The sequence below is a fragment of the Cetorhinus maximus genome, chromosome 24 (genome assembly GCF_964194155.1).
Source record: "Cetorhinus maximus chromosome 24, sCetMax3.hap1.1, whole genome shotgun sequence".
NCBI classification, from domain to species: domain Eukaryota; kingdom Metazoa; phylum Chordata; class Chondrichthyes; order Lamniformes; family Cetorhinidae; genus Cetorhinus; species Cetorhinus maximus.
In genome coordinates this window covers 23,066,794-23,091,119 of record NC_135902.1, presented here as the reverse complement: position 1 = coordinate 23,091,119, position 24,326 = coordinate 23,066,794, and positions in this window count along the sequence as shown.

The following is a 24,326-nucleotide window of genomic DNA, read 5'->3' as shown; positions in this document are numbered from 1 at the left end:
ATGTCTGTCAGTGTCTAAGCTTGTGTTTCTGTGTGTGTGTGTCTGCCTGTCAGTGTCTAGGGGTGTGTGTGTGTGTGTGTGTGTGTCAGTGCCTAGGTGTGTTTGTCTGTGTTTATCTAGGCCAGTGTGTGTGTTTGTCTGTGTTTATCTAGGCCTGTGTGCCTGTGTGTGATGTGTGTCAGTGTCTAGGCCTGTGTGCCTGTGTGTGATGTGTGTCAGTGTCTGGGCCTGTGTTTGTGTGTGTCTGTCAGTGTTTAGGCCTATATGTGTCAGTGTCTAGGGGTGTGTGTGTGTGTCAGTGCTTGGGGGTGTGTATGTATGTGTCAGTGTCTAGGCCTGTGTGTTTTGTGTGTGTCTAGGCCTGTGTGTGTGTGTATTAGTGTCTAAGTGTGTGTGTGTGTGTGTGTGTCAGCATCTAGGCCTGTGTGTTTGTGCGTGTCTGTCAGTGTCTAGGCCTGTGTTTCTGTGTGTGTGTCTGTCTGTCAGTGTCTAGGCCTGTGTATGTGATTGTCAGTGTCTAGGGGTGTGTGCATGTGTATCAGTGTCTAGGCCTGTCTGTGTGTGTGTTTGTCTAGGCCTGTGTGTGTGTTTGTGTGTGTATCTAAGCCTGTGTGTGTGTGTGTGTCAGTTTCTAGGCCTATGTGCCAGTGTGTGTGTGTCAGTGTCCAGGTGTGTGTGTGTGTGTGTGTGTGTGCCAGTGCCTAGATGTAGGTGTGTGTGTCAATGTCTAGGGGTGTGTGTGTGTGTTTGTCTAGGTCTGTGTATGTGTCTATGTCTGTGTGCATGTGTCTATGTCTGTGTATGTGTGTATCTAAGCCTGTGTGTGCTGTGTGTTAGTGTGTGGGCCTGTGTTTGTGTGTGTGTGTCTGTCAGTGTTTAGGCCTATGTGTGTCAGTGTCTAGGGGTGTGTGTGTCTGTGTGTGTCAGTGCCTATGCCTGTGCGTGTGTTTGTCTAGGCCTGTGTGTGTGTTTGTCTAGGCCTGTGTGCGTGTTTGTCTATGTGTGTGTCTAGGCCTGTGTGTGTGTGTCTGTGTTTATCTCGGTCTGTGTGTGATGTGTGTCAGTGCCTAGGCCTGTGTTTGTGTGTGTGTGTGTGTCAGTGTCTAGGGGTGTGTATCTGTGTGTGTGTCAATGCCTAGGCCTATGTTTGTGTGTGTCAGTGTCTAGGCCTGTGTGTGTGTCAGTGTCTAGGCCTGTGTGTGTGTGTGTGTGTTTATCTAGGTCTGTGTGTGATGTGTGCTAGTGCCTAGGCCTGCGTGTGTGTGTGTGTCAGTGCCTAGGGGTGTGTGTGTGTGTGTCAATGCCTAGGCCTGTGTTTGTGTGTGTCAGTGTCTAGGCCTGTGTGTGTATGTCAGTGTCTAGGCCTGTGTGTGTGTTTGTCTGTGTGTGTGTGTGTCAGTGTCTAGGCCTGTGTGTGTGTGTGTCTAGGTCTGAATTTGTGTGTCTAGGTCTGTGTGTGTGATAGGCCTGCGTGTGTGTGTATTAGTGTCTAGGTGTGTATGTGTGTGTGTCAGTGTCTAGGCCTGTGCGTATGTGCATGTCTGTCAGTGTCTAGGGCTGTGTTTCTGTGTGTATGTGTGTGTCTGTCAATGTCTAGGCCTGTGTTTGTGTGTGTCTGTCTGTCAGTGTCTAGGACTGTGTGTGTCAGTGTCTAGGGGTGTGTGTGTATGTGTGTCAGTGCCTAGGTGTGCGTGTGTGTCTGTGTTTATCTAGGCCTGTGTGTCTGTGTGTAATGTGTGTCAGTGTCTAGGCCTTTGTTTGTAAGTTTCTAGGGGTGTGTGTGTCAGTACCTAGGGGTGTGTATGTGTGTGTGTATGTGTCAATGCCTAGGCCTGTGTGTGTGTGTGTGTGTGTGTGTCAGTGTCTAGACCTGTGTGTGTGTGTCAGTGTCTAGGCCTGTGTGTGTGTGTCAGTGTCTAGGCCTGTGTGTCTGTGTCAGTGTCTAGGCCTGTGGGTCTGTGACAGTGTCTAGGGCTGTGTGTCTGTGTCAGTGTCTAGGCCTGTGTGTGTTTGTCTGTGTGTGTGTGTCTAGGTCTGTGTGTATGTCTAGGTCTGTGTGTGTGTGTCTAGGTCTGTGTGTGTGATAGGCCTGTGTGTTTTGTGTGTGCCTAGGCCTGTGTGTGTGTGTGTGTGTATTAGTGTCTAGGTGTATATGTGTGTGTGTCAGTGTCTAGGCCTGTGTGTATGTGCGTGTCTGTCAATGTCTTGGCCTGTATTTCTGTGTGTGTGTGTCTGTCTGTCAGTGTCTAGGCCTGTGTATGTGATTGTCAGTGTCTAGGGGTGTGTGCATGTGTGTGAGTGTCTAGGCCTGTCTGTGTGTGTGTGTGTTTGTCTAGACCTGTGTGTGTGTTTGTGTGTGTGTCTAGGCCTGTGTGTGTAGTGTCAGTGTCTAGGCCTATGTGTGTCTATGTGCCAGTGTATGTGTGTCAGTGTCCAGGTGTGTGTGTGCCAGTGTTTAGATGTAGGTGTGTGTGTCAGTGTCTAGGGGTGTGTGTGTGTGCGTGTGTCAGCATCTAGGCGTGTGTGTGTTTGTCTAGGTCTGTGTGTATCTGTGTCCAGGCCTGTGTGTGTTTGTGTCTATGTCTGTGTGTGTGTGTCTATGTCTGTGTGTGTGTGTATCTGGGCCTGTGTGTCTGTGTGTGATGTGTGTCATTGTCTAGGCCTGTGTTTGTGTGTGTCTGTCAGTGTTTAGGCCTATGTGTGTCAGTGTCTAGGGGTGTGTGTGTCTGTGTGTGTCAGTGCCTAGGTCTGTGTGTGTGTCAGTGCCTAGGTCTGTGTGTGTGTCAGTGCCTAGGTCTGTGTGTGTCAGTGCCTAGGCCTGTGTGTGTGTTTGTCTAGGCCTGTGTGTGTGTTTGTCTGTGTGTGTGTGTGTATCTAAGCCTGTGTGTGTGTGTGTGTGTGTGTGTGTGTGTGGTTAGGCTTGTGTGTGTGTGTGTGTTTATCTAGGCCTGTGTGTCTGTGTGTGATGTGTGTCAGTGTCTAGGCCTGTGTGTGTGTGTCTGTTTATCTAGGCCTGTGTGCCTGTGTGTGATGTGTGTCAGTGTCTAGGCCTGTGTTTGTGTGTAGCTGTGTATTTGTCTGTGTGTGCGCGTTTGTGATTGTCTGTCTGTGTCCACACACCTTCGCTGTCTGTGTGTGGATGCCTGTATATCTGGGTGTTTTGCGCTGAATTTTGCCATATGCTTCAGGATCCAAATGTCTTTCACCATCCAAATGTCATGGCAAAACATGGTGCCCCGGACTCATACTTTGCCAGCAGCGGAACTGCTTTGGTATTTTACTGCAAGCAGTCTCTTAATCGGTTGATCTGGGGGCTCACAATTGAATAAGGATGGCTGGCAGCCTCTCAGTGTTGCTGGCTCAGTCAGGAAACTGGCAACTCTGGAACAATGGCAACCCCAGAGGTTGGCACTGCTGAATCAGGTAAAGAACCTGGGGAAATGGTGACACGCTTGGACAGATGTTTGAAAACGAAAACTGAGTGCCAGAGGAAGGGAAAGGAGATACCTCTCTGGGGCAGTCATTGGCGCCACAAGGGCTGCCTTTCCAGCCCATGGGCACCTCTCGAGATCATGGACAGTCAAACTTCCAGGGACAATGGGCTTAGGTGGATGTATAAGATCCCATAGCGCTATTTTGTCGAAAGGCAAGGGAGCTATCCTTGTTGTCCTGAGCATTGTGGGCAATGTTTATCACTCAATAAAAACAGATTATATAGTCATTATCCCATTGCTGTTGTGGGAGTTTGCTGTTGGTGCTTATTGATAGCCGCAATTCCTACATTGTAGCAGTGATTATATTTCAAAAGCACTTAATTGGCTATAAAGTGCTTTGAGATGTCCAGTGGCTAAATATATTGTAATCCTCTATCAAATTTCCTCTTGATTGCCATTGTTCCAAGGAGAACAACCCAGCTTCTCCAACCTATCATTGTAGCTAAAGTCCCTCATCCTGGAGCCATTGTGGTAAATTTCTTCAGCACCCTCTCAAGGACCCTTGCACCCTTAAAGTGTGGTGACAAGAACTGGATGCAAAACTCCAGTTGTGACCTAACGAGAGCTTTATAAATGTTTGGCATAATTTTTCCACATGTATAATCAATACACAAGAACACAATATATAGGAGCAGGAGTAGACCATACAGCCTGTTGAGCCTGCTGCATGATTCAATATGATTATGATGGATCTTGAACTTCAGCTCCACTTTCCTGCTGCCTTTCCATATCCCTTGATTCCCTGAAAGACCAAAAAATGTCTATCTCAGCCTTAAATATATTCAATGATGAGCATCCACAACCCTCTCTGATAGAGAATTCCAAAGATTCACAAACCTTTGAAGAAATTTCTCCTCATCTCATTCCTAAATGAACATCCCTTACCCTGAGACTGTGCCCCCATGTTTCAGATTCCCTAGCCAGCAGAAACAACCACCCTGTCAAGCCCCTTCAGAACCTTGTATGCTTCAATGTGATCATCTCACATTCTTCTAAGATCCAGAGGAAATAGACCCAACTTGCTCAGCCTCTCATCCCAGGGACCAATCTAGTGAACTTTTGCTGTACTGCCTCCAATGCAAATATATTCTTCCTTAAATATGGAGACCAGAATTGCATACAGTATTCCAGGTATGGTCTCATCAAAGCCCTGCATGATTGGAGCAAGACTTCTCTATTGCAATGGGATTGGGATTATAGAAGTGGGATTGGGATTATAGAAATAAAGGCCAATTTGTGATTTGCCATCTAATTGCTTCTGCACATGCATGCTCACTGTGTTCCTTGTACAAGCATGCCCAAGTCTCTCTGAATATCAACTTTTAAACGGTTCAAGCCTTTTAAAAAATATTCTGTGTTTCTATTCTTCCAACCAAAGTGAATAGCCTCACACTTGCTCACATTATATTCCATCTGCCATCTTATTGCCCAGTCACTTAACTTGTCTGTATCTCTTTGCAGCCTTTCTGTGTCCTCCCCACAGCTTGCATTTCTTTGCATTGTCAGTAAACTTAAGATGCATTCCTCTCTTGTCTCTTGACCTAAGTGATTAATATAGACTGTAAATAGCTGAGGGTCCAGCACTGATCCTTGCCAAACTGAAAATGCTCTGTCTTTGTCTGAACACACTATGATTTTCTAAGTGCATTGTTAAGAATTACTTAATAATAGATTCCAGTATTTTCCTGACAACTGTTGTCAGGCTAACTGGCCTATAGTTCCATGTTTTTCCCTCCCTCCTTTCTTGAATATCAGTGCTTGCAGCATTTGCTAGCTTCCAATCTACAGAGACCATTCCAGAGTCTAGGGAATTTTGGAAAATCATCACCAGCGCATCCACTGTAGCTATCTCTTTTCTAACTCTAGGGTGTGGACCATTTGGTCCTGGGGATTTTTCAGATTTTAGTCCTTTAAGATTCTCCAGGACTTTTTCTCTGCTGATATTAATTTCCTTAATTTTCTCTTTTTTTTAAGCACCCTTTATTCCTGGTATCAAACTTGTGTTTTTGACTGTGAAGACAAACAAAATATTTGATCAATGTCACTGCCATTTCCTTATTCCCCATAATAATTTCTCTGGTACCTGCTTCTAAGGGACAAATGCTTACTTTAACTACTCTTTTCCCTTTTATATACTTGTAAAAGCTCTTACAATATGTTTTTATATTCCTGGCTAGTTTCTTCCCTTTTTATTAACTTTTTGGTGGCCTTTTGCTAGTTTCTAAAACAAATTTTCAACTGTCAGACTAGCTACTATTCTTTGCAACATATTAAGCCTCTTACTGAATCTCAGAATTGTTACAATGCAGAAGGAGGCCATTCAACCCATCATTTCTGCACCATCTCTCCAAAAGAGCATTATGACTCGGTACCATTCTCCTGCTATTTTCCTGCAGCCCTGCACATTCTTTCTATTTAAATAATGATTGCCTGGATTGAACCTGCCTCCATCACATTCTCAGGCAGTACATTCCAGACCTGAACAGTCAGTGTGAAAAAGTTTTTTCTCACATCGCATTTGCTTCTTTTGCAAATCACTCTAAATCTGTGCCCTCTTGTTCTCGGTCCTTTTGTGAGTGGGAATAGTTTCTCCCTATCTACTCTATCCAGCCTTCTCATGATTTTGAACACATCTATTAAATCTCCTCTTAGCTTTCTCCTCTCCAAGGAGAACAGTCCCAACTTCTCCAATCTATCTTCGTAACTGAAGTTTCTCATCCCTGGAACCACTTCTGTAAATGCTCTCTCCAATGGGTTCACACCCTTCCTAAAGTGTGGCGCTCAGAACTGTACACAATACTCCAGCTGAGATCTAACTGGTGTCCTATGTAAGCTCAGCATAACCTCCTTGCCCGTTACTCTAATCCCCTATTAATAAAGCCTCGGATACTATATACTTTATTAACTGCTCTCTGCACCTGTCCTGCCACTTTGAATGACTTATGCACATATATACCCAGGTCCCTCTGCTCCTGCACACCCTTTAGATTTGCAGCCCTTATTTTATGTTATTTTAATCTAATACTGTACTTAACTTTTGTCAAAGCTTCCAGTCTTGCACTCATCAGGACAATTGCAAGAATACCAATATCGGTAAACGTAACAACTTTATACTATTTAAGAAGAGAGTGCTGATTGGTTGGTAAGTGGACTCTGGTAGAGTCATTGCCATGGAGACTCTTTTGAGTTATCAACAGTCACAGATTGCAACTCTTTCGAGTACAATCACAGTTCTTGGTTTCCGGGAGTGGGACATGAACCCACAACCCTCTGATTCAAAGGCGAGGGTGCTATGAACTGAGCCACAGCTGACACCTCTCATTGCCATGGAGAATGCACCTGTTAATGGTGACAGTTAACAGCTATTTATTTGAAATTTAAACCAGGCAAGTTGACTCAGGTCGAGGCTTGCCTTGAGGAATGAACCAGCGAATAGCTATCACTTGCCCTGGCGGCATTCCGTAGGGATCGTTCCCTCCGTGACACCCTGGTCCACTTCTCCATCACCCCCTACTCCTCAACCCCCTCCCACGGCACCTTCCCATGCAACCACAGAAAATGCAACACCTGCCCCTTCACTTCCCCTCTCCTCACCGTCCAAGGGCCCAAACACTCTTTTCAAGTGAAGCAGCATTTCACTTGCACTTCCCTCAACTTAGTCTACTGCATTCGTTGCTCCCAATGTGGTTTCCTCTACATTGGAGAGACCAAGCGCAGACTGGGTGACCGCTTTGCAGAACACCTTCGGTCTGTCCGCAAGCATTACCCAGATCTCCCTGTCGCTTAGCATTTCAGCACTCCACCCTGCTCTCATGCCCACATGGCCGTCCTTGGCTTGCTGCATTGTTCCAGTGAAGCTCAACGCAAACTGGAGGAACAGCACCTCATCTTCCGACTAGGCACTTTACAGCCTTCCGGGCTGAATATTGAATTCAACAACTTTAGATCTTAAACTCTCTCCCCCATCCCCAACCCCTTTCCATTTTTCCCCCCTCCTTTTTGTTTTTTCCAATAATTTATATAGATTTTTCTTTTCCCACCTATTTCCATTATTTTTAAATGTATTTCCATCCATTGTTTTATCTCTACCTTTTAGCCTTTTTAGTATTCCTTCACCCCACCCCACCCCCACTAGGGCTATCTGTACCTTGTTTGTCCTGCTTTCTACCCTTAATTAGCACATTCCTTTAGATAATATCACCACCTTCAACACCTCTTTGTCCTTTTGTCTGTGACATCTTTTGGTTATCTCCAGCTATCACTGGCTCTTTACCCAGCTGTTCTTGTCCCAACACCAACCCCCCCTTAAACCAGCTTATATTTCACCCCTTTCCTATTTTTACTTAGTTCTGTTGAAGGGTCATGAGGACTTGAAACGTCAACTGTGCTCTTCTCCACCGATGCTGCCAAACCTGCTGAGTTTTTCCAGGTATTTCTGTTCTTGTTTTTGAATAGCTATCACTTATTTTACTTAACTGAAGCAGGTGCAATGTGAAAGAAGCCCTGTGTATTAATATATGTAGCTTCCAGTACGTGCCACACTGTGAACCTAACTGATGATCTTAAATTGGTTGTCAGCATAATTTTTGAGCACACTGAGGATTATTTAGCAAATGTTGTCGAATTGCAGAATCGCATCTAAAGTTGGAAACTGTTTTTTGAGTTTTGCTGGTTGGGTACAGTCTGTACCTTACTCGTTGTGAACAGTGGAAGGGATATGCTGTTTGATACAATCTGCCAGTCTTTGTGATGTTAGCCTACATAGCATCACACTGGCACTGAAATTCATATACCACATTACTCATTTGTGAGATAGGCAGAATGTCTTTTTGGTTTGATGGCAGCATCCTGTTAGTGGCGAAAATCACTTGTGTTGCTACTGCATAGTAGCAGTGTTAAACAGCTAGCTTCACCTGTTGCTCAAATTTTTGAGATATCTTGCCTTTTCAGGGGAATTTGAGGTAGACTGGGGCCCTTTTCAAGGCCGTAAGTGACAGCCTTAGGCCTGATCATGAGTTTTTGCTATATACAGCGCAAAATGACCTGATCAGGATGTCTTTGATGTGCCCTATTTCAGCATCAAACTTGCATGGTGAACATATGGCTTGGGTCCTATTAATGAGGTTGCAGATAAAGCCAATCTTAGAGTGCATGGAGCTGTAAGAATCCCAACGCATGTATTGACCAGTGAAGGAAGGCTTGAGGCAGACTGTGCTAGAGAAACCTCTGGCAGATTTCTGAACTAGTACATCAAGGAAAGGGAATTCATTTGACTGCTCCATCTCAAAGGTGAATTTGAGCATAGGATGGACCCCAGAAGTGGGGATAATTCACTGATAATTGCACAATGTTCAGCACTATTTGCGACTCCTCAGAAGCCTGTGTCCCGTAAATGAATTAAAAAAATTAAGACATGGAAGGAAATTATTACATGCTGTTACTGATTTAATTATAGCAAACATATCATCCACATATCAGAAATATGCAAGAGGTAGGAGGTTATGTGTCATTCCATCAAAGACACGTTTCTTGTGGAACTCAGCAAAGATGTTTGTGAGTGCTGGGCCTAGAGGGAATCACATGGCAACACATGTATTTGGGCATACATGTTAAAGCTGAACTCAACTGTGTGATTTGCCAAGTTCATAAGCTCAATGAATACTGATCTACGCAATGGTGGCGGGTCTAAATCGTCATGATATAATGATACAATGCAAATATCTATGGCTTCCTTAAGTGGAACATTTGTGAACGAGCCAGCAATGTAAAATGAGCACATGGACACAACATTGCTATCGATATATGAGTCCTGTATGGTCTTTGCAAATGTGAAGGAATCCTTCGCTGTGTATGTGGAAAACTCGTTCAAAACTGGTTGTAGCAACTCGCCTGACCGTTTGACCAATTGATGCTGTGCAGAACCGGTCATAGATAAGTAAAGGGACATCACTTTTGTGTGTCTTGGGCAGCCCATATATACGCAGATGCTGTGAGCCGTGAGGACAAATTCTGTCATATATATCATGGTCATCGCTCTTACAAGAGTCCAGCAACCTCTGTACCAGGTAACCATGTCTATGTAATGATGATTAGATCTAAACTATTTATCTCTATTTGTGTCATTAGTTCATCTATCTAATTATGGATTCTTTGTGCATTCAGGTAAAGAGCCTTTAATTTCATTTTTTTTTACTACTATCCCCTGCATGAACCTTACTCACTGATGCACAAATACCATTAAACTCTCTACCTTCCTCTTTCACTCTGCTTGTCGTTACCCGCATCACTACACTGTCCTGTTGCCTCAATTTTCCTCTTCGGATTTCTAAATCTCCCCTAACCTGAACTTTCCCCCTTCCACCCATCACCCCTCAACCCTGACCACCACCCCATTAGTTTTAAATCCACGTCCATAGTTGTGCAATTTGCTAGGACATTGCTCCCAGCCCTGTTTAATTGGAGCCCATTCCAATGGAACAGCTCACTCTTCCCTGAGTATTGGTGCCAGTGAATCAAAACCCCTTCTTCACACACCACTCTTTGAGCCACATGTTTAATTCTCTAATCTGCTTGATCCTATGCCAATTGGCACATGCCTCAGGCAATAATCCAGAGCTAATTCTGCATTTCACTTTGGACCTAATTCCTCAAACTCTCTCAGCAGAATGCCATTTTTAGTTCTGCGTATATTGTTGATTCCGTTGTGACAACTAGATCCTCTCCCCGCCACCCCAAATTCATCTCCAGCCACGAGGAAACATTCTTAACTCTGGCACTGGGCAGAAAATGCAACCTGATCTCAGCTGCAGAGAACAATATCTATCCTTCTGACTATATGATCCCTTATCATTACCATATTCCTTTTTGCTCTCCCAACTTGAATGGCACCTGCACCAGGGTGACCAAACTGACCATGATCAGTTTGTTCATCCATCCTGCAGCTTTCCTCCTTTTCCACACAGGTAGCAAGCACCTCATACTTGTTAGTCAAAGGCTGAGGATCCACCTGCTGGTCCTATACCTGCCTGACTCAAGGTCACAACCTCCTGTCTTTGACCATTGAACCAACTGTTTCTACCTACCTGTCTCCTGGACAAAGTGTCCAGCTAACTTTCCTCCTCTCTGATGCTCTGTGATGTCTGCAATGTGTCCAGCTCAGCAACTCTGATACCTTTATTTTATGAAGCCTTTATTTAATGATCCTCACAACATTTAAGAAGTATTTAGATGAGCACTTAAAATGCATACAGGGCTACAGGCCAAGTGCTGGAAAATGTGATTAGAATGGATTGGTCTTGATGGCTGGCACAGACATGATGGGTCGAAGGGCCTGTTTCTGTGTTGTATAACTCTGTGACTCTATGGACCCATATGCTTTGCCAACTATTCTCTCAATATGTCCTCCCATCTTCAAAGAACTATGCATATGAAACCCCAGGTCTCTCTGTTCCTGCACATGCTTTAAAACTGCACCATTAAGTCTACATTGCCTCTCCCAATCCCTTCCTCAAAATTAATCATCTCACATTGCATTGTATTAGATTTCATCTGCCACCTGTCTGCCCATTCTGTCAGTCTACCTATGTCCTGTTGTAGTCAACTGGTATCATCCAAAACCATTTGCCACATCTCGAAATTTGGTATCGTCAGCAACTTCTGAAATTTTACTTTGTATTCCAATATCCGAGTCATTTATACATATTAATAAAAAGCAAAGGGCCCAGCACTGACTGTTGGGAAACACCATGGCCTACCATCCCCCAGTCTGAAAGATAACCATTTACCACGACACACTGTTTTCTGCTCTTTAACAAATTTCTTATCCAAGTTGGCACTGACCCTCCAATTTCATGAGTTAATCAGCCTTTTATGTGGTACTTTGTCACACATTTTCTTATAATCCAGATCCACTGCATTATCTTTATCAACATCCTCTGTTACTTTATCAAAATATTTAATTAGATTAGTCAAGCATGATCTGTCTGTTACAAATCCATGCTGGCTTTCCTTAGTCGCTGAATGTAAGCATGCAGGTGCAGCAGGCGGTAAAGAAGGCAAATGGTATGTTGGCCTTCATAGCCAGAGGATTTGAGTACAGGAACAGGTATGTCTTGCTGCAATTGTACAGGGCCTTGGTGAGACCACGCCTGGAATATTGTGTGCACTTTTGGTCTCCTTATCTAAGGAAGGATGTACTTGCTATAGAGGGAGTGCAGCGAAGGTTTACCCGACTGATTCTTGGGATGGTGGGACTGACATATGGGGAGAGATTGAGTCGATTAGGATTATATTTGCTGGAGTTCAGAAGAATGGGGGGGATCTCATAAAAACCTATAAAATTCTAACAGGATTAGACAGGAAGGATGTTCCTGATGGTGGGGGAGTCCAGAGCCAGAGGTCACAGTCTGAGGATATGGTGTAGACCATTTAGGACTGAGATGAGGAGAAATTTCTTCACCCAGAGAGTGGTGAGCCTGTGGAATTTGTTACCACAGAAAGTAGTTGAGACCAAAACATTGTATGCTTTCAAGGAGGAGTTAGATATAGCTCTTGGGGTGAAAGGGATCAAAGGGTATGGGAAGAAAGCAGGAGCAGGCTATTGAGTTGGATGATCAGCCCTGATCATAATGAATGGCGGAGCAAGCTCGAAGGGCCGAATGGCCTACTCCTGCTCCTAGTTTCTATGTTTATCTCAAACCTCTCAAAAGTGCATGTTGATTTTTTTCCCCTGATTATTGTTTCAAAAACCTTATCCACCATTGGCCTGTAGTCCCTGGAAACTATCACCTGCAGATAGACACAAAGTTGACAAGGCAGTCGTCCTCTTGACACTCCTCTACAGCTGTGAAACCTGGGTAACATACAGCTGACACCTGAGAAAACTCAAGACACACCATCAGTGCTGCTTACGGAAGAATGGATGAATTGCTTTACAAACACACACATCTTCGAGGAAGCAGGTGTCCTGATCATGGAGATGCCCATTCTCACCTGACAATTGCAGTGAACAGGCCAGTGCAGCAGAATGCTAATCCTCGCCTCCCAAAGTGCGCACTCTACTCCCAGCTGCAGACTGGTAAAGGTCAGAGGGTGCCAGTGAAAATATTTCAAAGATACTCTGAAAGACTAATTGAAGAAGATTGGCTTTGACCTAAATAGCTGGGAAGTGTGTTCAGTGGACCGCCCATGATGGCAAGCCCTGCTTCACCATAGTGGAACTGGTTTTGAAGCAGAGTGGATGACAAAGGCTGAAGACATGAGAGAAGGCAAAAGTTCAGGAAGGCATGCAACCCCTCATTGACGTGGACTGGCTAATGACTTCCTGCCAATGTGGATTTTGGATTTTTTTTTTCTTCCTCCCTTTTTAATGCTATTTCTCTCTTAGTCTTTTGCTTTCCCTTTTCCACCTCCTTTACCTTGCACTGCCTTTACCCCTACCTCTCATAGCCTCTTTCACTGCACCTTTCTTTTTCCTGCTCTCGCCCTCTCCCTACCCTAAGACTCTGTGGTAAGCATCCTCCTCGCTCCAAGGGGCCACCAAGATGGAGTTACTGGGATGCCTTTACACTCTGTTTTGAATAATGATGTCACGTTTGCCAATTTTCACTCCTCTGGCACCTGCCCCATATCAAGGAAAGATTCGAAGATTATGGAAAGCCCTGCTATGACCTCCACTCCGACTTCCTTTAGCAACCTGGGATGCAAGCCACCCAGGCCAGGTGACTTATCTGTTTTAAGCATAACCAGCCTTTCCAGTCCATCCTGCCTATTAATTTTCACCCCTTCCATTACGTCTACCATCTCCGCTTGTGTCGATAATTGGTTAGCATCATCTTAATAAACATCAACACAAAGCACTCATTAAGCATTCTAGCATTCTCCTGCACTTCTAAACATAAATTTTGTCCCAAATAGACCCCACATCATGCTCTTACTACCTACTTATTATTATATGATGGTATATGATGGTGTCTGTGCATGTATGTCTGGATGTGTGTGTTGGTTTGTGTTTGTGTGCTGTGTGCCCGGTGGTGTGTGCGCCTGGGTGGATGTGTATTTGTCTGTGGGCAAGATTTTACTGTGGGCCTTGGGACAACTTCTTCAGGATGAAATGCAGGTCCTGAAAATGTGCTTGCCAATGGCAAGCTTGGCACAGTGATTTTAGTGGAGGTGGCTTCCTAATTGGCTGCCTCTGGCCTTGCTGTCAAGTTCCATGGGCAGAGTGTAGATCCTGCAGTTCAGTCAGAGGGCTGGCAGCACTGAAACCTTGGCTGCACCACTGGAAGAGGCGGGCACTGTTGAGGCAGGCCGGTGAATGATGGGACACCTCAACATGGAGACACCTTTGGAGAGGTAAACAAAAGTTCAAATCAGCATGCCATTCCTGATGGCCCACTGTGAAAACGCTGCCCATGGCCTATTGGCCCATCAAGGTTTACTGTCTGGTCAGTCAAATTCCCTTTCTTTATCCCCATAGTCCTGCAATATTTCCCTCAAATACCCATTCAATTTCTTTTTGAAATGATTGGTCCTCTGCTTTCACCACCCTCATAAGCAGCGAGTTCCAGAACTTTATGTCCGTGCCTGTGTGTGTGTGTGTGGCTGAGTATCTGTGCTTGTGTATTTCTCTGGGTGTGTTTGTGTGTCTGTGTGTGTGTGTGTATCTGTGCATGTGGCTGCGTGTTATCTTTGTGTGTGGCTGGGTGTCAGTGTGTGCGTGTTTCTCTAGGGGTCTGTATGTATGTGTTTGTGGCTAGGTGTCTGAGTGTGTTTGAATGTGTGTTGGATACGTGTATTTTTGTCTGTCTGTGTGTGTATTTGCATGTTTATGTGCTTGTGTCTTTGTGCGCGTGGCTGGGTGAATGCCCTTCCCCCTGTTTACCTGTTGCTGAGTTATGCAAACGAACGGTCATTCTCTTGTGTTGTCGGAGGATCTTCATGTAAGTCAGCACGGTGCAGTTCAGCATGCACTCGTTTGTTGGAGGAAGCCGTTTGGGACCCTCCGATAACCTGCGCAGTTCATTCTGGGTGAGACAGGGAGGCGATTCCATCGGTGCTGCGCGGATGTCATGTGTACTGAAGCAAGTGGATAGCAACCAGATACTGTATAACGCCCAAAGACAGGTCTGAGCCATTCTTTCAGAAGCCGCGTAAACGTCACTGCGATTGCTCATCTGTCAAAGCTGCTTTGAACTTGCGGCCTTGGCCGTGGGAAAAGTTAACGTGCGACTTTTGCAGCCTACACAGGGCTGACGCCGGCAGAGTTGGTGGTATGTTTGGAATCTCCTGGCAAAGGTGATCCTGCGTAAACAGCAATACATCACCCAGCCCATTTCACAGATGTGAAAACCATTTGACCTTTGGAGCTTAACCCTTTCAGTAGCTTAGTCCCAATGCTGGAATTTGAACAAAGTGTGTTTCCCTGGAGCATGTTCTACCATTTAAGTCAATCGTAGCTAACTTGCAGTTATGCCCCATTTATCTGCCTTTTCACCAGTCAGTTGATTCCCATACCTAAGAAATCTCTCGGTTTAATTCCTGAAAATTGATACTGACCTCCAGCGTCCTCAACTCTTGAGAGGGTGGCGGGACAGCTACAGATTTCCACTCTCCTACATGTGATAAACTGTTTACTGATTTCTCCACTGCCACCAGTAACACACTGGCCTTCCGCTCAGTGTGAGCCAGTACTCCATGCCTGGTAGTACACTTCCCCGCCAAGTCACAAGGAGCTTCTGCTTTATCCTTATATTCTGTAAGCTCACTGTGTGTTTGTCCAAGTACAGCTAGAAGCTACAGACTGGCTCGTCTGCTCTCACTATCTCATCGACCGGTCCTGCCCAACAGTATTTCTTCACAGAGAACGATGGGACACACTGAATGCATTGATTTATATCCCTGCTGCTAAATGTGGGTTGAAGCTATGAATTCTGCCAGGCTTCAAAGAGAATGAAGCGCCCTAATGCCTCCGGATGTACTAAGGAACAGAGACACATCCAATGAACCATTAAAACCAAAACAAAAATAGATGAGTGATAATAAGGGGTGGAAAAAAAGAGAAACCTCTCAACGCATTCTAGTTATTCATGGGTGATCATTTTTTTTTGTTTGTTCATGGGATGTGAGCTTCACTGGCAAGAACAGCATTTGTTATCAAACCCTTACTGTTGTTGAGAAGGTGGTGGTGAGACACCACTTAAGTTTTAGATATAATTGAGCACTTTGCTAGGCCATTTCAGAAAATATGATTACAAATCCTGTAGAAGTTGATTTCTGATACATCTATTACACCTTTAACTCCCAACTCCTTCACTATCTCTAAATTACTTATTTAGACTGCTTATTTGTCACCTAGGGGGCTCTCATTCGCCTGGCCGCCATCACCTCACCACTTCATCTCGCCGGGCATCATATTTAAAGTCCAGCCATACGCACCACATCTCAGTGCTTACAGCACACAACTACAGGGAGGATGTCCATCAAAGGCAAGAAGACTGCAGCCCCCAGGTTTAATGATGTGTCACTGAAACACTTTTTGGATGCCATGGAGGCCCGCCATGATATCTTCTACCCCCGTTCTGGCTGCAGTATGGGTAGAGGCGTGACCAATCAGGCTTGGGAGGCAGTGGTGGTCAGCACCAAAGCCCTTCAAAACAGGACAGCCACCCAGTGCCACAAGAGGATAAATGATCTCCTCTGTTCCACCAGGATATGTCAATCTTCTCATTGCTCTCAACTCTCACGCTCACAAACCCATCACACATCTATAGGGCCCCCACTCACTGCCAGCTAAAGGGACATCACCATTCACTCCCTCACACGCACCCTCATTGTCCTCATCCTGTCCATGAGACCATTCACTACCCACACATGCCAGGCATACTTATCATCTGGCCTGGCAGACATCCTGCTTACACTCTCTCCATCTCTATTCATACAGGACAAGCTGGCACACAACAACAGGGAGAGGTCGCAGACTGGTAGAGGAATGCCTGAAATCAAGGTCCTCACTGACTTTGAAACCAGAGCTATCCGGCAGGTCGGCGATGACCTGGACCATCCCTGTGTTGACGGTGAGGTTGGCGCTGCTCTACCAAGTGAGGGTCCAGCAGTGCAACATCCATCAGACAACCATGCTGTGACTGATGCATCCTGTTTCACAGGCCACTGCCATGCACTAATTACCTCCCCCTGCTTCCACAGGCACATCTGGGAAACAGCGGACAGAGTCCATGACCCAGGGCTTCCAATCAAGCCTCAGAGAAACCTCTGAAGAGGAATCTGGAGGCACCCTCCTTGAAGTCCCATCACAGCGCTCACCCACACTCTCCACCAGCGCAGAGACACACACCTCGGTGGGACCTAGCTTTAGAGTAGCCTCAGGATCACAATCTGGTGAACACATCACACTGGCTGATCCACAGCAGGCGGCGACAGGGGCTTCCCAGGTGTCTGGCACTAGGAGGACTGCTGGAGGCCAGAAATTTGCTGAGCCTGAGTCAGATGACGAGCCTCTGGACTCGGTCACGTCTCAGTTGCTGGAGCTGAAAAGGCAAGTTTGGGAACATCAGGAAAGGATGTCCACTGCACTCCATGTAGATTGTAAGGCATGATGGAGAGTCTGTCCGCCTTCACTCTGAGGTGATAGCGCTGGCATGCCAATGCACTGAGGTCAACACTGGTAGGATGGCAGCGCCGTGGAGACTTTGGTCCTGGATGTCGCTCCTACACTGCTGCGTGGGCTTCACTCCATGGCTGATGCCATAGTTGGCCTCCAACAGTGTGTACGTGAGAGGGGTGCAGTGCAGCTCGCTCTCACTGCAGCTACCCCTTCTCCTCAAGGAGTCAGCCTGGGACCCTCAGGCACCCATAGGTAGGAGGATCAGCAGGTGCACACTCCATGCCCATCCATCCAGGTGACTCTAGGAGCATCCGGCCCATCCGAATCCACTCTTCCTGTGACCTCAGCAGCTCCAGATTCATAGTCCGAGGAGGGTGCCGCTGCCACACAGCAGGACCCTGAAAGCAGGCTGGGGTCCTCCAGAGGACACCCGCCTAAGTCATCACAGACAGCATAGCAGTCAGCAGGCTGTTTCTGCCTCTGCTGTAGATGCCCAGGGAGCACCAAGATGTAGTGGCAGGGTTAGGAAAGTGAAGAAGAATTAGTTGCACAGCCTGGGCATGGGTGTTTAAATCACTTGTACATACTGTTCACTATTGTCAATAAACTCCCATGAATGTCTCCCTGCCTATGGCTCCTAGTTGTGATGAGCAGTGTTCGTGTCACTCAGATGTGAAACCTTTCTGCACAAGATAAAGGCAGGTGCCTCAGTCCAGGGCCTCTTCCCTGTGCTTTATGCAGCCTTCAGACCACAGTGATGGTTAAGCCTCACACTCCCAGGACACATTTCTGATGCCTGCACCTCGGCAGTGCTTGTCATTGCTGCCAGTGTGTAGTGGGCAGGCGTCGCAGAGTTCCATCATTCTCTCTCTGTGCTCTCAGCACTTTTAAGGTGGGGCTGGCCCCCATCTCTTCAGCATCTGTGACCAATGGCGCCGTGCTTCTGAAGGGCTCAGGTACTGAAGTCGGACAAAATATCAGATGCTTCTAAATTTTCATGGCTGCATTTCTATAATATGACCCTGATCACAGAGTGCAAGCAAGCTGGCCTTGGCCAGACAGGTGTCAGACATTCTCAGAGGCTATGTGAAGATGTATGGAGAGTCCTCACTGCATGTTGTCATCATCCTCCTGCAATTGAATGAATGTTAGTGCCTCCACTGCGTCACCATGGCATGAGCCTTATCACAGAGGGTATGCGCGCTGCCATAAGCCAGACTGGAGTCAAACATTCACAGATGCAATGTGAGGATCTATGGGATCTCTTCACTGAGTTTCGTCATCATCCTCCACAAATATAGCATCTATGAGGGCCTCCTGAGCGCTCCTGCCTCATTTAGCCCGTGCAATGGCCTTATCTCTGTCATCGTTGCCTTCATGGACCTCCTCACCCTCATTCCCATTGGCATCCTCCTCAACGGAGGAGGCCTCCAGCTCCTCCATCTCCTCCTCAGCCATTTCCTCTCACCTTGCAGTGCCAGGTTGTAAAGGGCGCAGCAGATGATGACGATGCGTGACGCCCACTGTGGGCTATCTTGCAGGGCTCCACCAGACCGGTCCAGGCACTGGAACTTGATTTTTAGCATCCCGATGGTCTGCTCCACCAAGGTGTGAGTTGCAGCATGAGCCTCGTTATACCTTCGCTGTGCTGTAGTCAGAGGCCACTGCATGGATGTCATCAGTCACAGCATCTCCGGGTAGCCTGAGGAGCCATCCCTGTAGTTTCTGTGGACTCTGGAAGACTTCAGGGATCTGTGACCGACTGAGGATGCAGGAGTCGTGCGCACTCCCTGGAAACTGTACGCGCGTCTGCAGGATGTGTTTCTTGTGGTCGCATACCAGCTCATCAAGTGGAATCACTTACAGTTGATGTACTTGCCCGTATGTTGTGAGAGGCCTGAGCAGTGAGTGCAGTTGATTGCACCGTGCACCTGTGGGAAGCCCGAGATCTTGGCGAATCCAATCGCTCTTGCATACTGGCTATCCTGGTCCCCACCCACCTCCGCCCCACTCCACCCGACCGATTAGTGGCAGCTTTACCCATTGGACTGCATGCTGTACTCTCAATTCAGGTGCAGGTATTGTAACCCATGATGCAAGGCAGCACTGTTAGTTGGAACCATGGGAGGGACTGGTCCAAACTGGGATGATGACATTGCACGGGGCTGTGAGTGCCTCCACCAGTGACTGCTCCATGGCCAGCTTTAGCAATGAGATTGTACAACGTGTGTAGTTGTACAATTGTTCTGCAGCCTACTAAAATGCTTATGACGTTGCAGTCTGTGTCTGGGGCAGTGAAAAGCCTTGGAGCACTTGGTGGCACTTTGGTGCCTCTGTGTTGCTTGAGTGGGCAGATAAGCTAGAAGCCCGACTCCAGTTATATCAATGGCTGCACTTCAACTGTCTCAGTTGCAGAGGAATGGTAACTTAATGCGTGGCCACTTCCCTCACCCATCCTACCCCCTACCACGAATGCTTGTGCGCTATATTTAACTGCAAGGCAGCTCTTGCCACCTCCCACAACAAGTTGCCTCAATGGCAGGGCTGCCTTTGCCCCCCCCGCCCCCCTACAAGTTGCCTCAACTGCAAAGCAGCCCTTGGCCACACCCCCCCCACAAGTTCTCTCAATGGCAGGGCTGCCCTTACTCCCCTCCACAAATCACTCCTTAAGCAGCCCCCTCCCCCAATGTGCCTCAAGCTTGAAGTCCAACAGGCGACCCTGGTGAGCTCTGCACTTTGTTGCTGTGTACACATCTCCGAGTTCCCCTCAAGTACATGCCTTTTAAATGCTGGTGTGAAACACGTCGATGTGCTTTCCTGTCGGTGTGGATTTGCGATCCAGTGTGGGGAGGACAATTCCAGCAGGCTGGCCTAATAATGATATGCAGATGTGTTACAATGAGGTTCCCGATGTCCGATAGTGGCAAACGCATTGGCAGGCTGAACTGGTTTCACACCATTGTGAAACCAAACATGCCATATTGTCCACTCACACCACCGAACACGCCCGATGCCGGCTGGCACGGAAAAACCTGACTTGAGTCCGAAAGGAGAAATGGGTAAGTAAGCAGGCAGATGATTGACCAAAAACTTCAGAAAATGGATAAAAATTTATGAAATCATTCACCAAAATATGGAAAATAAATTCCTGAGACCAAGTCCAGAAGAGGGAAATAACTCAGCAAAAAGACCAGATCGAAAGAGGAAAAATCCAAATGCCGTTTGCAGGGTTTTAGTGCCTTTTTGTCAGAAGGACTACCACAAGGCCACCCACTGAACTGACACTTGCGATTGCTATACCTGGGGCTTAGCAGGGTATCTGCAGAATAGTAGGAGGTTTCAAATCTAACTTAGCGTCGCATCAAGACCGCTGCCACCTAACTGACTTGTGAGAATTTTTTTTTTGAATTTCTCTCAATTTTCAGGTTTTGGTTGGGCTTAAAAAATGGCAGCCTGACAAACAGCAAAACTTGGACTTGCTTGCCATTGCATAAAGGATCGGATTTGCTGTAGTGACTCTGGGACTCTCTGGCTGATTCAATCCCCTCTTCCTGTGACCCCTTCACCTCCCAGTCCACAGGCCGAGGAGGGTGCACCTGCCCCACAGCAGGAGACCCAAAGCAGGCTGGGGCCCTCCAGGTCTTGGTCCTCCAGAGGACACCCATCAAGGTGGTCACAGACAACAGGGCACAGCAGTCAGCAGGCTGCTTGCACCTCCACTGTGGATGTCGGGCAAACACCAATACGTCGGGCTAGGCTTAGGAAAATTGAAAAGACTTATGAGCACAGTGGTGGCACAGGTGTTTACAACATGTATATAATGTTCACAAATGTAAATAGAATTGCTCCCACTTCACATCTCATTTTGTGTATGCCTCCTTTTTATGTGAACTGTGTTGCTGTCATCCAGGTGTGGGACCATGGTCCCTCTCCCCAGTGATTTCAGATGTTGCTTTCATGGGCCTCTTGCCTAAGTGGTGTGCTTCCATATTGCCACAGTGTGTGCCCCTTTTTCAGATCATTCTCTACCTCAGTGATGCCTCGACCTTAATGTTAAATTTTGCATGTGGAAGGAACCTCATTCACATGCTTTGCAGGGTCATGTCTTGTTTATTCTTGGCTGTGTAAGATTGAGGCAGAGGTGTTCTCCTATCTAATCTGCATTTTTGAAAGGTGAAGGAGCAGTGCCCAAGGAAACGTGTTCATGCATGGAGAAGGGTCATATATCGCGCAAATCCATGTGGTTTCTGTCTCTCAGCAGGATTTTAATGCCCTGAGCCCACACTCAGCTCGTGTGCTGCTGTCAGCCAACTGCATTTGCGACTTTCAAAGTGTACATCTGCCAACCTCAAGTAAGTGGGGGCACCGTGCCACCTGAAGGTGATGAGGCTCGGCGTCTCTCAGCCACATTATTGTCCTGGCGCTCATACGCTCAGGTTGCAGGGCTGTGCACCCCCTCACCTGAGTATTTGCCAATGTCACTAATGCTAATTGCAAATTGTGTTTTCTGGTGGGCAATAGAGGCTTTGAGCATGCTGTGGAAGTGCACTTGGTTACTTTGTGGAGGGGAGCAATGGGAAAGGGTGAGGCTGTACTTAAGCTGATGTCTATTTATTAACCCTTTGAGGGCTTCATGGTATGTACGCAATGTGGACTTGACTGACCATGAGGGCATAATGTCGGTGTTAAAGAGGAGCAATTTTAATGCCTGGCAAGCAAGTCTTGATGTCGTCATCCTCAGGTGGTTCACATCCATATTAATCTGAGGCTAAATGCAGTCCACGGTCCCTAACTGAGAGTACTGGATGTCAGTGCGATGTGGAAAAATGCACCAAGGTGACTAAGTCATCTCAAAATGAATTAACACCAACGACATGTAATTGGCTGTCTTGTCCCAAGTGTTGAATTGTCTGATTCACCATCCATGTTACACAGAATGCATAGATCTGTTGCTTGAGATGGATCTCCTTGAGGAGCCCTGTCACATTGAAGGTATAAGGCTATGAGACCACTGAGGTTCGATCAACAGCTCCTGGCTCATGTAGGGTGATGCGACTGGGATACTGGAGAGATACTTAAAGAGGCAGCACTTTCTGACGCCTGATGCTGGGACCTCATCTCAGCAATATCATATGCTGCCAAGGGTTCATCATCCTTCAAAGGATCAGGACAATGTGCGCCTGAAGTACATGGATGAAATTGGAGAAATTGTAACACTGGTGCTTATGTTGGCCCATGATGGAGGGCACTTGTCCAAGAGGGTACTCGCTAAAACTCATCATTCTCCTGGTGAAATCTGGTGGCAACGAGGACCTCACGTGCATGCCTGCCTCACCTGGCCCTGCAGCCTTGGCTCCCTAGGACTCATCACCCTCATCGCCTTCGAAGTCCAAGGACATTGAGGACATTGGAGGAGACATGCAGCTCTTCCATCTTGTCATCTGGCAAGTCCTCCCCCTTTTGCAGTGCCGTGTTGTGTAGCGCACAGCGAGCCACGATGATCTGCGAGACCCTCTGGGGACTGTACTGGAGTGCTCCGCCAGATCTTCCCAGGCATCGGAACCTTTAGGATCCCTCTGGTGTGCTCCACCAATGCTCGGCAAGCAGCATAAGCCTTGTTGTACCACCTCTCTGCAGGATTCTGAGGCTGCCAAACAGGCATCATCAGCCACATCCTTTGTGGGTACCCTTTGTCACCGAGGAGCCAACACTGGATCCTGTGTGGTCCCTCGACGATGTCCAAGATTTGCAATCTACTTGAGTTACATGAGTCATGGACACCTTATGGGTATCTGGTGCAAGTCTGCATGATCAGGTTCTTGTGGTCACAGACCAGCTGTACTTTGAGCGAGTGGTAGCCTTTTGGGTTTATGTATTGCAGTGCCTATTGTCAGGGAGCTTTTGTAGTCACATAAGTGCAGTCGTTGGCACCTGCGAATCTGGCAATCTCAACGAAGCCCTCGCTTGATTTCTGTTGAAGTTGCTGTAATTGTGGGCCTTGGCAAAAAGGGCACCTGTGAGCTCATGAATGCATTTGTGCATTGATGCTTGTGACATCCCTCAGAGGTGTCCAGTGGAGCGGTAGAAGGAGTGACTGGCATAGAAGTTGAGTGCGGCTATTACTTTCAAAGCCACTGGCAGTGGATATCCTCTCAGTCCCTGTGGTGCTAATTCATGGTGAATGTGGCAAATGTGGGTCACCAGATCCGTGGATATGTGGAGTCCTCGGCGTCACTGGTTCTTGCTCGTCTGCAGATAAGCCATGCGAGTTGTGTAGACCCTCCGCACAACATCTCCGTGAGCCTCATCCCCTGCTTCTTGATAGTATTGCTTCTCCCGGCAATCTGGATGTCTCCATACCACTCTTCTCCTTTTTCTCTCTTACCTGTAAGTAAGAATGCAGGTAGTGATAAATCCAGCCTCCTTCTTCCTAAAGGTCTCCTCTCTGCAGTATCAATGAGAAAGAGACAAGAGTCAGCATTAGTCTCCAAAGGTCCTCTTTCTGTCATTGACTCATTAGAGAACATGGGTTCAAGGGCTTTGTTCCCATGCCAGAGATTACTCACCTCTGAAATGATGGCCAGTGTGGAGTGTGCATCAAGGTTTCCACCCCACCCAACATAGCAGTGACATGGCATGACACTGCTTTGGTCGGGCACTTGGATGTGCTACTTTGAGCCCAGTTTTTGGGAGCCTCATTCACTGCACTCTAATACTACGCTCTTGGGAATAAATCTCAGGGTAAATGTTCATTCAGGAAATGAGACTAGTTGAGGGGGCGCATGAGGCTTCTCTTCAGTGAACCGTCCAGCGCCAACTTTCTAACAGGCATCTGAAGCTTGTCCATTCACCCAATTGCCATGGAATTTGTTATCACTCTGGGGAACTTCCATGCTGCAAACAAAGAGGGAAAACAAGGAAATCGATCAGTGCCACTTTGCGGGATTGATCCCACATGAATGGGCATTATTTCTTCAATTTCCTGATTCCTTGCACTGTCATTGAAAGGTTCCTAACATGTCTCAACTGTGTCTCTGTCCTCATTTGGGAATGCACAGTTCAGTTGTGTACCAATATAATCCGCACCCCCCCCCCACTGCATGCAGCTGCCTCAGCTCTGCCCGCAGTCCCTCTTCAGCAAAGCTTCCCCTCATTTCAATTTAGTACTGTACCATCACTGCAGGCTGGAAGATGATGGTGCAGAACTCTCA